The sequence below is a fragment of the Rhipicephalus sanguineus genome, chromosome 10, assembly GCF_013339695.2.
Source record: "Rhipicephalus sanguineus isolate Rsan-2018 chromosome 10, BIME_Rsan_1.4, whole genome shotgun sequence".
Lineage (NCBI taxonomy): Eukaryota > Metazoa > Arthropoda > Arachnida > Ixodida > Ixodidae > Rhipicephalus > Rhipicephalus sanguineus.
In genome coordinates, this window is record NC_051185.1 from 37,471,456 (window position 1) to 37,483,957 (window position 12,502).

Here is a 12,502-nt window from a genome sequence, read left to right on the forward strand (position 1 = left end):
CACTCAACAACGGCATTATAAAGTCACAGGTCGCCAAAATTTGTGACGTCACCACACGACATCGTCGCTTGTTCAAAGGCGGGCCGATCCCGGAGGCATTGCAGGACCACGTAAAGTGCAGAAAGCTTACAATGCCTCCCATTTCTGAGGCAGTGCAAAACCACGTGGTGTGCAGAAAGCCTTCGAGAGGGGGAATCAATACAATTCACTGAGAAGAACAATAAGGCCTTCGCCTTCGAGTATTCTTAGGCAAATGCATAATGGACCACGTGACTTTTTTATTCGAATTGCACTGAAGGTTATGAAATGAAGTAAACGTGTTTATAAGAATCTGGATCTGTAGCAAAATGCTAGTACGGATCCGTGCAACAATTGCATTGTATAAACTTACACGCAGGAGACATATTTATACGTCAGTTTAACAGCATATTACGTTAGCATACAAAACTTCAGCCGCAAAGCTTGGTACCACGGTGGCTTGGCAACAGAATGTATACCTACATTTCAACAAAACATCGAGAGAAAGACAAACCCACATACACGCAACTCGGCTACACGGTGAAGCGGCAGCAACGCATGCATGCAGCCCTGGTAAAATAACGCGTCGGGGAAAGGGACGCAATGTCGCTGAAGGGCGGGGGGGGGGGAAAAGATGGGTGAGTTGCTAGAAGCCAACTACACACGCATAGCTCAAGTTGCGTTTTCTTACGTTGGTGTTGTTGTTTTACGTTTCTTTTTACCTTTTCCATCTCCAACTATACACGCCGACAATCACCACATCAACTTGGCTGGGAAAGCGTAATCGTGGAGAGGAGGAAAAGCTGGTAACGTAGGGAAAAGAAAGAAGGAAGAACTTTAGGCAACTGCCAGCATATATATATATATATATATATATATATATATATATATATATATATATATATATGAGAGAGAGAGAGAGAGAGATAATAAAAGTGAAGGGAGGGAGCCCACGCGCACGCTGGCGCGGGCGCGTTAACCTTGAACCACGGCAACGCCACGACCAACCAGAACAGAACTGGCAAGGTGCAATAAAGCAAAAGAAGAGGTAATAAAGAGTGGATTAGGGGAGGGCGCGCGATAGAGGGAAGAACGGAAAGAGGAAAGCGAGCAACGCCCCCCCCCCCCCTCCTTCCCTCTTGAAACAGCAGCAGCCAAAACACACGCAAACGTACACACACACACGCACACATCCGCGCAGCAACGGAAAGAGAACGCAAGCAAATAGAAGCAAACGCAACGCGTCCTCCGTCCCCTGGTGCCGGCAATATATGAACATAAAAAGAAACAAAGACGTTGTAAGATAGATCTTAACCCACCTTACCAGTTTCCCTCGCTATCTGATTCGCCAATCCCCTCCCTCTTCATCCTCTATCGCTCGCTCCACCAATCGCAACGTACCCCTCCGTAACCTCGAAGAGTGCATTTCCGTGCAACGCGAGATTTAAAGGAGCACTGACATCAAATTTCAAGATCGAGATGTGCCCATCATTCGATCGCTTGGTATGCATAGGTCTTCTTGGCCAAATTTGAACGGCATCCGTCGCGTGGAAGTTATTTTAATTCGATGTCAAACAGCGTAGGAGAAAAAACAAAAAATCGGCTGCCCTGCAACATCGACACTAGTGCTACGTGTTCGGTGTGATACATTGCACAAAAATCACCCTGAGTGACGATACGCTAGTAACAATGACGTCGACGATCTCTGAGTGTGTTTGGAGCCGACTGCCAGCCATGCTTTCACTCTCTTTGCTGTGTCGAAGCGTGCGGCGTGCGTTTGCGGGGCGCACATGCACAATACGACGACTGGCACCCGGCGAGGCCTCTTGTTCCGCACCCCTCTCGCTTTGTTGTCTGGCTGCTCTCGAGGTGGTTTTCGTGAGGGGTCACGCGCTTAACAGGTTTAACCCATACCGAGGCACCCACATACTTTCAATCTCTACCGCGCGCGGGGCCCCGATTTGAAAACCGCGCTTTCTACGTCACCACAGCTTGAGTGCACGTGGTCTATGACGCTCCCCGCATGGGTCGCTAGTTTCTTGTGGTTTTTAGGCGGGCGTTTTGAAGTGACGCTAAAATGGTCACAATTAACTACGCTAGAATTAGTTATACGATACGCTAGAGCATTTACGATTTAACTTAGGGATTACCAGACCCAAAGCTACAAATTACAGTAAAAAAGTCACCAACAAAAATTTTGCTGTCAGGGGTCCTTTAAAAAAGACGGATGGACGGGATGGTATATTGCGAGGAACGGGGAATGCAGCAGTCGCGTGTGCGCGCATTCCGAGAGAAAAGAAAGCACCGTGTTTGCACGATTATAACACGCGCAGTGTCTTTTTTTTTTTTCTTTTCGCTATAGATGCAGCACCCGAATTCGTGTTCGCGTTACAATCGGGCTCAAAAGCGAAATCGGCGTTCAAGTTTTTACACTGAAGTTGTATTCAGTAAGAAGGCTTTCCGTGAGTGCGCAGATACTATAATTAATGAGCAATGCTACTTCGAAGATTCTTTGCGCTTGCACCAATTTTTCTTCACGTTTTGTCAGCCCACATAACCATGGACGATACTCGCCGTAGCAGATATCACTACCCATAAAAATCCTTTCGGTGTTCTTAATATCAATTAACGTCACCAAACGCAAAGTCTGAAGGACGCATCTCTCAAATGCGGAGATTGAGAAATAAAAAGCTACAACAACAGACACTTCGATGGACCTCTGCAGCTCGTAATAAACACCGGGACCGCGCGTATCAGCTTCGCTGGTTATAACCATCTGTACGAAACGCTCGGGCGGCGATTTATTTATTTATTAGGGGCGAAGCTCCTTAAGGCGGCACCCGTTCGTCCCTCGTAGTCGTCGTTATCGTAGTAGTGAGTAACAAGTCTTACGCTTTGACCTCCAAGGTGGTGCCGGTGGGAGATTTCTCCTGTGCGTTGTTGAACAATAAAAAATTCGCAGCGTGCGCGTTAACTAAAAGCCGAATTCTTCTGTCTCTCATTCCCCATTAGCAGCCATTGGCATGTTCCAGTAGGAAACGTTAGTAGAAGTAGAAGTGTAAGTGTTAGCTAAAAGCCGACTTCTGTCTCTCATTGCCATTAGCAGCCATTGTTTACCTCCAAGGTAGTGCCTGGTGAGATTTCTCCTGTGCGTGATTAAACAATAAAAATTTTGTTCAAAACGCCGTTGATTGATGAAATAAACCAACGAAAGACGCCAGATGTTTTGTAAAAGCAGAACGAAAGAACGCCAGATGTTTTTCTTAAAGTGTAGTAGTAGTAGTTGTATTTAGCCACCTCGCCCGATCGTCAACGGGCGAGGTGGACCGGCAACGGCGCGAGGACCCTGCCGTACGAGAGTTAAATCACACTAAAAGACATACTTTGCGGGCGATACACTCTAGTGAGCTTTCAACTTTTCGTCTTAATGTACATGATAAAGAAATTATTTCTACGAAAAACGCAAGGCACACCTTGAGCAATATGTTTGGTTTTGGGACGCTAAATGGAACCATGAGGCGATGCGAAGCCGGAGCACTTGCACGATCGCGTTCCGTTGGCTTTCGTTGGGCATGCTACTGACCTCGCGTCGTGGAACGCGCGTCCTGTCTTCCCTCTAGCCTTGCCTTTAATTCGCACAGGGCGAGCGGGGAATGCGGTCGCTCTTGGCGCTCTTTCGCTCGGGAGCGGACTTCTTCCTTGCATTTCACCGATCACAAGTGATAATGAAGGGACCACGTAAACCAACAGTACAATAAAAGTTTGATGTTTAATATACACACGATGTTTCACACTCTTTATATTATGTACTGGGCGCATTTCACGGAAGAGTTTCACGGTTTACAGATGATTCCCTCCGTAGCTTCGCCCCACTCATCATCATTCACCCCGTGGATATGCTGTGATTTTTTTTTATTTTTCAATTTTCGTAACGTAAAACTACCTACGCGTTACAACTGGGGGGCCTGCTACAATCGCGCAAATACGGTATTACTCATTTTATTACTCAAAAACGCCGAAGACAACCGAGTTGTCCGACTGCACCGGAAGTGACGGCACCGCGTTGCCCGAGTTCCGGCGAAATCCGCCTCCGCAAGACGGAGCAACGCGGAACGCTCCGTCGCGGAGTGAACTGCTCCGAATCTGCCAGTGGAAAAAGCGAACTTGCTCCGAGTCAACCAGTGGAATGCAGATTCTCGGCCGCGGAGCGAGAAAACTTGCCCCAGCTCGACCAGTGGAATTCGCCATTAGAGGTAGCTTGTCCGCATTTATGAACAGCGGAGTTGTTAAAAAGCTTTTCGTTGCGCCGGGCAGTGCGAACAGAAACCATCATCACCATGAATATCTGGTGTTTAACGTCCCAAAACCACGATCTGATTATGAGAGGCGCCGTAGTGGAGGGCTCCGGAAATTTCGACCAGCCGGGGTTCTTTAACGCGAACCTAAATCTAAGTACACGGGCCTCAAAACATTTTCGCCTCCACCGAAAATGCAGCCGCCGCGGCCGGGATTCGATCCCGCGACCTTCGGGTCAGCAGCCGAGCGCCATAACCACTAGACCACCGTCGCGGGGCCATCATCACCATGAACAGGCGCTCGCTCGCTCCGTCCTCTTCTTCATCATCTGCCCCGCTCCCACAACACGTATGCCGATTTGTCCGGCGTTGAATGCAATGACTATGATGGGCGAGTCTGTTACGTGACTAAAAATCACGTAACAACTAGTCACGGGGCTAAAAATCCCGTAACTACTAGTCACGTGACTGAAATCACGTTACATCACGTAACAACTAGTCGCGTGACTAAAATCGCGACATGAGTTGACAGCTAGTCACGTGACTCGTTTCCGACCAAACCACGTGACAGCAAGCCAAGTGGCATGTTCCCGCCAAAAACGATTTAACAAGCGCGTAGTGTGGGGAACCGACCGAAACCGAAGAAGAATAGCCAAGTCTAACAATACTTTACTAGTAGCAAAAACTTAGTACCTCTAGCAAAACTTTGGCATTACTAGCAAAAACTTGGGACAAGCTAAGTCGAACACTATCTCCGCTGTTTATTCGAACCTTGCACCCCTAGTGCAAGCTGCATGGTTTTATTTTCTTTTTTTTTTTTTCGCCATTGAGAGCATGTTCGTACAAGAAGACGAAAACAGTGAAGTGTTGTATTAACCCCAACTGCTTAATGTAATTCGCTGTTGAGTTCGAGTTGGAATTCTTCAACGTGATTATTTAGCGGTAGGTTTTATGACGCCGGTAGTTATATTACTACCGGTAATATAACTCACACAACTAGATTACTTCGTTCTGCATTGTTCAGCTGTTCCGTGAAATGTTGCATTCCTGTTATGACATGAACGAAAGAAGGGGAATTTAAGGACACATTTTTCTTTGTTGAGAAACAACCTTAATTTCCTCACACTTACGTCATAATTACTACGAATTACGTCTATTATACTTGCCTTGCTTTAACTGACGGTTGCTTCTCATTAAAGTCATGTTTATGACATGTCTTTTATGTCATTTCTTAACACTTTCACCGCCCTCCCTCGTGTAACGTCTAGTAAAAGACGTCAAGAGTACAATAAATGGTGATTACGAAACTAACTGCACGCAACTAAGCAAGCGGGAACGAAAAAAAAAAAAAAAAACCCCAAGGCAACCAACTGCATGGCGAGAGAAACAGGGCGGAACTGCTTCGCATGGCAAGAGCGCGCGCTCGGCGATTGTGGGGGAAAGGAGGAACCCGGTATTAGTCAAGGAGAGATACATTATATTACAAGCGTGAAGCCGAGCGAGGAAGAAGAAAGGGGGGTAGAGCGTGACACCTGGCGGAGAGAAAAGCGAAAGTACGACGACGTCGCTCAATTTAACCGAGAGAGGTGAGAGGGGGGTACGGAGTGATAAAAAGTAACTAGATAGACACGGAGGTACGAGGAGTGAGAAAGAAAGATGGATCGCACACAGAGTGAGTGGGAGAGGGCGAAAGAAAACACGCACAAAGCGAGAACCGGTTCGGAGGAGAGAGAAAGTGAGGGAGGGAGAGAGAGAGAGAAAGGAGCGCGGGAGGGGGCGATCGAGAGCAGACGAAAATGTGGCCGCGAGCGACAGACGATCGCAAAAAGAAACAAAAAGAAACATGATGTCGTTGGGGTGCTGCTCGTAGCAGCATGGCTGTACACTTTCCCATCCATCGAAATGCGGGTACACAAGTGCAAGTTACGTGTGGGGCAGGTGTGTCTTCACTCCCTTTCTAATATAACGAAAGGAAAAGTTAGAAACACACCTCTCTGTTCCGAGGCTATAGGCGCTCGCTTGCGCACCTTTCCCGTGGCCTCCAAAACCGAATGCAATCTGGGAGGCCGTGGACATATACATATGCCAGCATCCTATAAACGTTACAACGCGGGACTCTTGAACACACCGATTGCTTCGATTACCACGGGAATAATAGTTTAGTTACGGTGGTTCTGGCTTAAAAACTTCGCGTGTATCGCGGTCTTGAGGCGTTGTTCTTGAGACGTCGCTGTTTATTAGGGTTAGTATTTCTAAGGACCCTCAAGGTTTGTTGCGGATCACGCGTTTCCCGTTAAATGCGGTTTTATTATAGAACCACGTGACAGAATGACAGAATGTAAAGGACAAGCAGGTTCCTATAGCAACAGTTCCTATAGCAACACGTTCTGAAGTGCTAATATATCCCGGCAGTCACTGGGGCCGTAGAGAATATTTTTTTGGAAGGAGGGGGTGGGGGGGCTGTCCGCTAACGTTTATGTATGTTCATGAGTGCGTTCGTGTGTGCGCGTGCATATATACACAAGCAAATTTGAAACTGTTCGGAGGGGGGGGGGTGCTGAAACGCCCCTGGCTATGTCGATACGGTCACTCGAGACCCTTCCTATTGCGTAACAACGGGAAACAGAAACAATGTGGCATCACCTGGGCAGTAGTAGTGAATACAGTTGTCAAGAGACGAGAAAGCAAATTGTCCAGCACCCGAGTCAACCTCGATGTTCGCTGGTATATATAAATACACGAAAAAAGGAAAAGTGAAACAACAAAAAAAAATCTGTAGGTCAGGACGCGTGTTCGCACTCTCCGGGTGCCGTCATATCCCTCGCCCAGGTAGGTATGTCTTGTACAACCAAATCACGTCCGGTGCCCACCCAGCGCTGCGACCTTTCCCCCACTCCACGTGACGCTGGGGGGTCGCAGCATCAGTGTTGCTGGGCGAGGTGGAGGGGGAGAGGAGGTTATCTGCAATCATCATCATCATGATCGGCGGCGGCAAGCATTGGAACGGCCAGGTGGAGCGGATCCCGTGGTGCAAACTGTGCAGCGGGGCGGGTAAAAGCAACTTACGTACAGATATGAGAGAGAGAGAGGCAGTGGCAATTTCGCAGTAAATGCGAGAGAAACAAGTTAGCATTGCCTTTAGCAACATTGACAGCCAACACTAGCGAGTAGTAGCCACTGTACAGTACTTAAAAGCCACCGCGGTAACACTGACGTACTGAAGTATAAAGCAAGTAGCAGTAGTCGTAATAGCGCTTGAGGTGGCAACGAAGCGCTAGTAATAGCAGCAGTTCTAGTAGTAGCCTAGTAGCAGTGGCATTAATAATAGCAATAAACGTATCTGAGGTTTTCCGTGCCAAAACAACGATACGATTATGGGACACGGACACGCCGGAGCGGAGGGCTCCGGAAATTTATACCATACGACACCGCACAGTACACGGGCCTCTAGCATTTCGCCGCCATCGAAATGCGACCGCCGCTGCAGGTATCGAACCCGCGACCTTCGGGAGAGCAGCCAAGCACCTAGTAGTAGTAGTATCAGTAGTAGTATTTAGTAGTAGTAGTAGTAGTAGTAGTAGTAGTAGTAGTAGTAGTAGTAGTAGTAGTAGTAGTAGTAGTAGTAGTAGTAGTAGTGGTGGTGGTGGTGGCAGCAGCAGCAGAAGGAGCAGCAGTAGCCAAGTTGTAGCGATAGTAGCTGTCGCAGGCAAAGGCAACGATCCCGGATCATATACCAATCGTGTCACGTGAAAACAATGTCAAGCGCGTCTCACGGTGAAAAACACGGCGGTGGAGAGATTAGAAAAGAACGAGGAGGGAAGCGTAGAGAGAGGGAAAGAGGGTGTACGCACCGAGGCGGATCTAAAGAGACGACGACAATAGGTCTCGCAGCGACAGTGTAGTGGAAACGCGCTGAGTGCGCGGGGGAAAGGGAAGTACACATTCGCCGCCACGGGAGATTGGGGAGGGAGAGAAGGAAACTATCGATTCCCCAATCGTCATAAATATTCAGGGCACGCGCGCGCGCTAGCGAGAACGCACACGCGTATACACGGTCGGGCAGTGGGCGTTCGCGACGGCCGAGGCATACAGAAGCGGGAAGAGCGCGGGCTTGGAACCCGGGAGGCGCGAACAGCGGGTCCGTATGCGTAGTGCGCTATGTAGGGCAAAAAATAAAATATATATTGCAACCAGTTCCACGCCGTGAGAACCGTCAGACAAGCGAAGCTGTAAGCGCGTGAGATCATGTGCTATAGATTATCATTATTTCACTTTTATTTATTTATTTATTTATTTATTTATTTATTCACCCCCCTCTGGTGACGTGACCTGCGTGGCTACTACTACTACTGCTACTGCTACTGCTACTACTACTACTACTACTACTACTACTACTACTACTACTACTACACGACGACGATCAGGTTAACTTCGGTGAACGGACGTGAAGCTATAGGTAGTTAACTAAATCATTTTTTTTTATAGCGCGAAAGCAGATCAGGCTGTGCTGCGCCAGCCACAACGTGCTAGGTAATGAACGGTAAAGATTAAGCAGTTTCAAAGCTTATTTTAAAAGCCACGTTTTTTTAAAGGGACACTGAAGAGAGAAGCGATTTTCGTAGCACTAGTAAATTACTCTTTCACGATACCAAAAACACCCCACTTGCTGCGAGAAGACGCCTGGTAAGCGAGAAAACGCGCGAAAGAAAATGCTGGTGGCGACGCCACCTTGAAGTTACCGCACCAGTCGCCGTGACGTCATAGATTTTGACAGCGTCTTCTAGAGCCTACAGCGTCCCTAATCGGTAAATGTGAAGCACGCTGCCCTTTGAGGGGGCCAGAGGCTTAACGAACCAAGTTTCAGGAAACTTAGTTTGGGCAATGTGGCCAAAATACGACAAAGCACTTGGAAATCCGTGACGTCACAATTTGGATATTTGGGCGGGAAATTTAGAAGTGACACTTTCGACATTTTCTCATCTATTAATAAAGCTATGGTGGTGAGATTGATGACGCTAGAGTTTTCAGAGCATAATTTATCAGTGGAAACTAGTTTATTGTTTAAATTTAATGCCCTTTTAAAGAACTAAGCACCCAACACTAGTGTACAAGAGGATCATCTCCTACAAGCAGAGTAGAGTGGAAAGGAGTGTGTTGTTTGTATAGTTCGTCGAAATATTTTGGTCCCTGTGTAGCAGTATAGGGTAGTTTAGGGTATAGTCATTCAAATGTGTCATAAGAGTCTTAAAGAACGAACACAAGAACCACCCAGTTTCATCAGAAGAAGATGCAACTACCATCATCAGCTCCGAAGCAACCTTCCAGTAGAAACATCTCTCGACCCTTTTGTATACTTATCGATAACCATCGCGCACGAGGCTACACCGGGACCGGCTTCACTCACTCGGCGCAAGAATCCACGTGCTCCGACCTTCCCCCTCCTCAATCACTAAAACAACAAAACAAACATGGACGCACGAAAGGGAAAGCCAACCAAAAATACAAAAAAGGGGAAGCAGGTGTCACTACGCATCTGTTGCGTGTCAGTCTATAACTCTATATACACACAGAGCATGCGCTAACACGCACACACACAACACACACACACACACACGCACGCAAACACACACAAACAAACACACACACGCCTAACAATGGACGAGAGAACACGAGGCATATGATAGAATGCAGCTGCGCGCTACCCCCTTTCACCTCTCGCGCCAGGCCAGGCATAACGGGGTCAGCGACCCGCACCCTCTTTGTGACGACACGGCCTCCCCTTTGTGACGTCACCATGACGCGGCTGCCGAAGCAGCGCAGCTTCGGGTGCACACGAAGATCGAGTGACGCGAGCGAGCCTTTGCCGTCGTATGACCGGCGTATGTTGACTGAATAACATTTCACACCACGGAACCGCCAGTGATATATGTAGATAGATATATATATAAGCGTATACTTTCGCTTACGTCATTGCTACTGTTTACGCCCTTGCCGAAGAGGCCAGCTGCATCGGAAACACGGTCAGCAGAAACGCTCTTATAGGCCTGAGTTACGCAAGAGCCACGCTCGGCGCAGCTCATCAATTTCCTGCCACCACCACCCTCACCCTTATATCATCTCTCTCACTCTCTCTATTAAAAGGAGCCGAGGCCGCAGTGTGTGATGAAAGTATGAGTGCCCAGTGTAAAGTGTACCTCGGTGGTCGGGGCGTTACTATACCCCGATGAGCGCGAAATCGCTAGAGTTTTAAACACCTTCATACGACTGCGACACAGCGCGAAAAACGAGGACTTTGTTTCTTTCGGTGTCCTCGTTTTTAGCGCTGTTTTCGCAGTCATGAAGCCATACCTACAGGCTCAGTCCCATACCCTTTTGAAGTTTTAAACACCGTCGTGACTTCACAAGGGCGCACCGTAAAGCCAAGGTATCCTCCCCGCCCCAGATATTTATCAATATTTGTACATAGTGTTGATACATGGTCAGCGGTTAGCAAAGGCACATTCAACATTCAGAGTAATGTTTCTTTAGGCGAGGAGGAGGGGTGGGGGAATACATTTTTAGACGAGCAGTCGTTAACAGACATGATAGACCGGTAGCTCAGGCTATTTGGTTATTCGATATCGACATGTTTGCGCGGCCCAAATTGAACGAGAAAGGAGGACAGGACACAACACAGCGCCTGTGTTGTGTCATCTCCCCTGTCCTCGTTCGAATACAGTGAAACCTCGGTGATACGATCACAGCTCATACGAATTTCGGGGTGATACGAATTTTTCGTTGGTCCCGGCCAAGGCCCATTGGCCTGCAGTGTAATGGAGTACGGTTGTTGCGAACGGATTTTCATCCACCGACGTTTGATACGAACGTACACTACCGCCCAGATACGAAGAGGTTCTGTCCGCGCTGTCGCGGAAGACGCGCCGCACTGCCAAATCGTCAGAATCACGGTATAAGAAAAACACTTTTCTTACAGTCCGAATAAACCTTCAGAGACGCGTCACGGCCTCCGAGATTGTGTGCGCGAATCTTTGAGGCCCTTATGTGCCTCCATGTGCCTTCGCGTTTAGATTACAGAGGACATTAGCGCCATACTTTTTTTTTCTAGCGCGTCGACGCGGGCTGCTCTCGTGGTACTGTGTTTACACGTGCCTGCCTCGTGCATCAGACTTCCCATGAAAGATGGACGACGACTGAAAGAAGGCGAGGACAGTCTTGGTGAAGGAGTCAGGCCTCACAACGTCAGCATGCGTGACCGTTGAGGTCGCACATGTGCGGGCACGGCCTTAAATCTCCCCAAAAACATCCCCAGCATCTCCGCGATAACAAAATCATAATACAGGGCCGTGATTCCGTAATTTTGTGGCCTTGATCCATCACGTCAAAGCGCTTCTTTTGTTACTTTTGCTGCAGTACTCCGGTGTCATGCAAAAAAGCATACTAAAATTTGGAAGGGGCTACTGCTGTCGCGGGTCACAACGCACCTGGTTCATTAACTAAATACGCGCGTACGGGCCGTATATTTACGAGTGCTGGTATGATTGCCGACATCTAAAAACTTAACTGACAATTATTCAGGGTTCTTCGTGACGTTGCTACGGCCCTGAAAAAGAATAAATGAAACGTACGCCAGCCTTCTTTTGTCGCATGCTAATTTTCCATGCTTTCTGGTGATACGAATTTCGGATGATACGAATATTTTTGGTGGTCCCGTGAGATTCGTATCCCCGAGGTTTGACTGTATGTCGTAACGTTATGCTAACATGTCGTTAACAGACGTTACAATAACTGCATTCTACGTTAACAGTGCAATGTAGACCCAGATACGCGCGACAGAATGAATCGGACGGAAAGCCGGCAACCGGAACGCTATACAAGCTGCAACAGATGCAGTAACACCTGATTAAAACAAACAGGTAATGCGGCTACTTGTCGCCCCACGTTTCAATTGGGGATAACGATACTAATAAAATAATAAAAAGAAAAGATCAGCGGCAGCACCTGGCTCGCCTGGCCGTTGACCTCTTCCCAGCTGCAGCTTACGATAATAGTTTCTCTATCAATATCGCAAAGTCATTGCCTGTGTAACGCGTGGTTCCATGCCAAACGACGACGCAATACTAAGGCTCTTCTTACATACTGTTATTTGGTAATGTTTTTTTTTAAAGTACGCTATAACAAGGACAACAGAA

The 12,502-nt window shown here is 47.8% G+C and overlaps 1 protein-coding gene across 1 annotated transcript in view; it reads right to left on the reverse strand.

The window, feature by feature from the left end:
• The window catches only part of LOC119371673 (homeobox-containing protein 1), a 210,869-nt gene that overhangs the window by 125,184 nt on the left and 73,183 nt on the right, over positions 1-12,502 (reverse strand). The window lies entirely within an intron of this gene.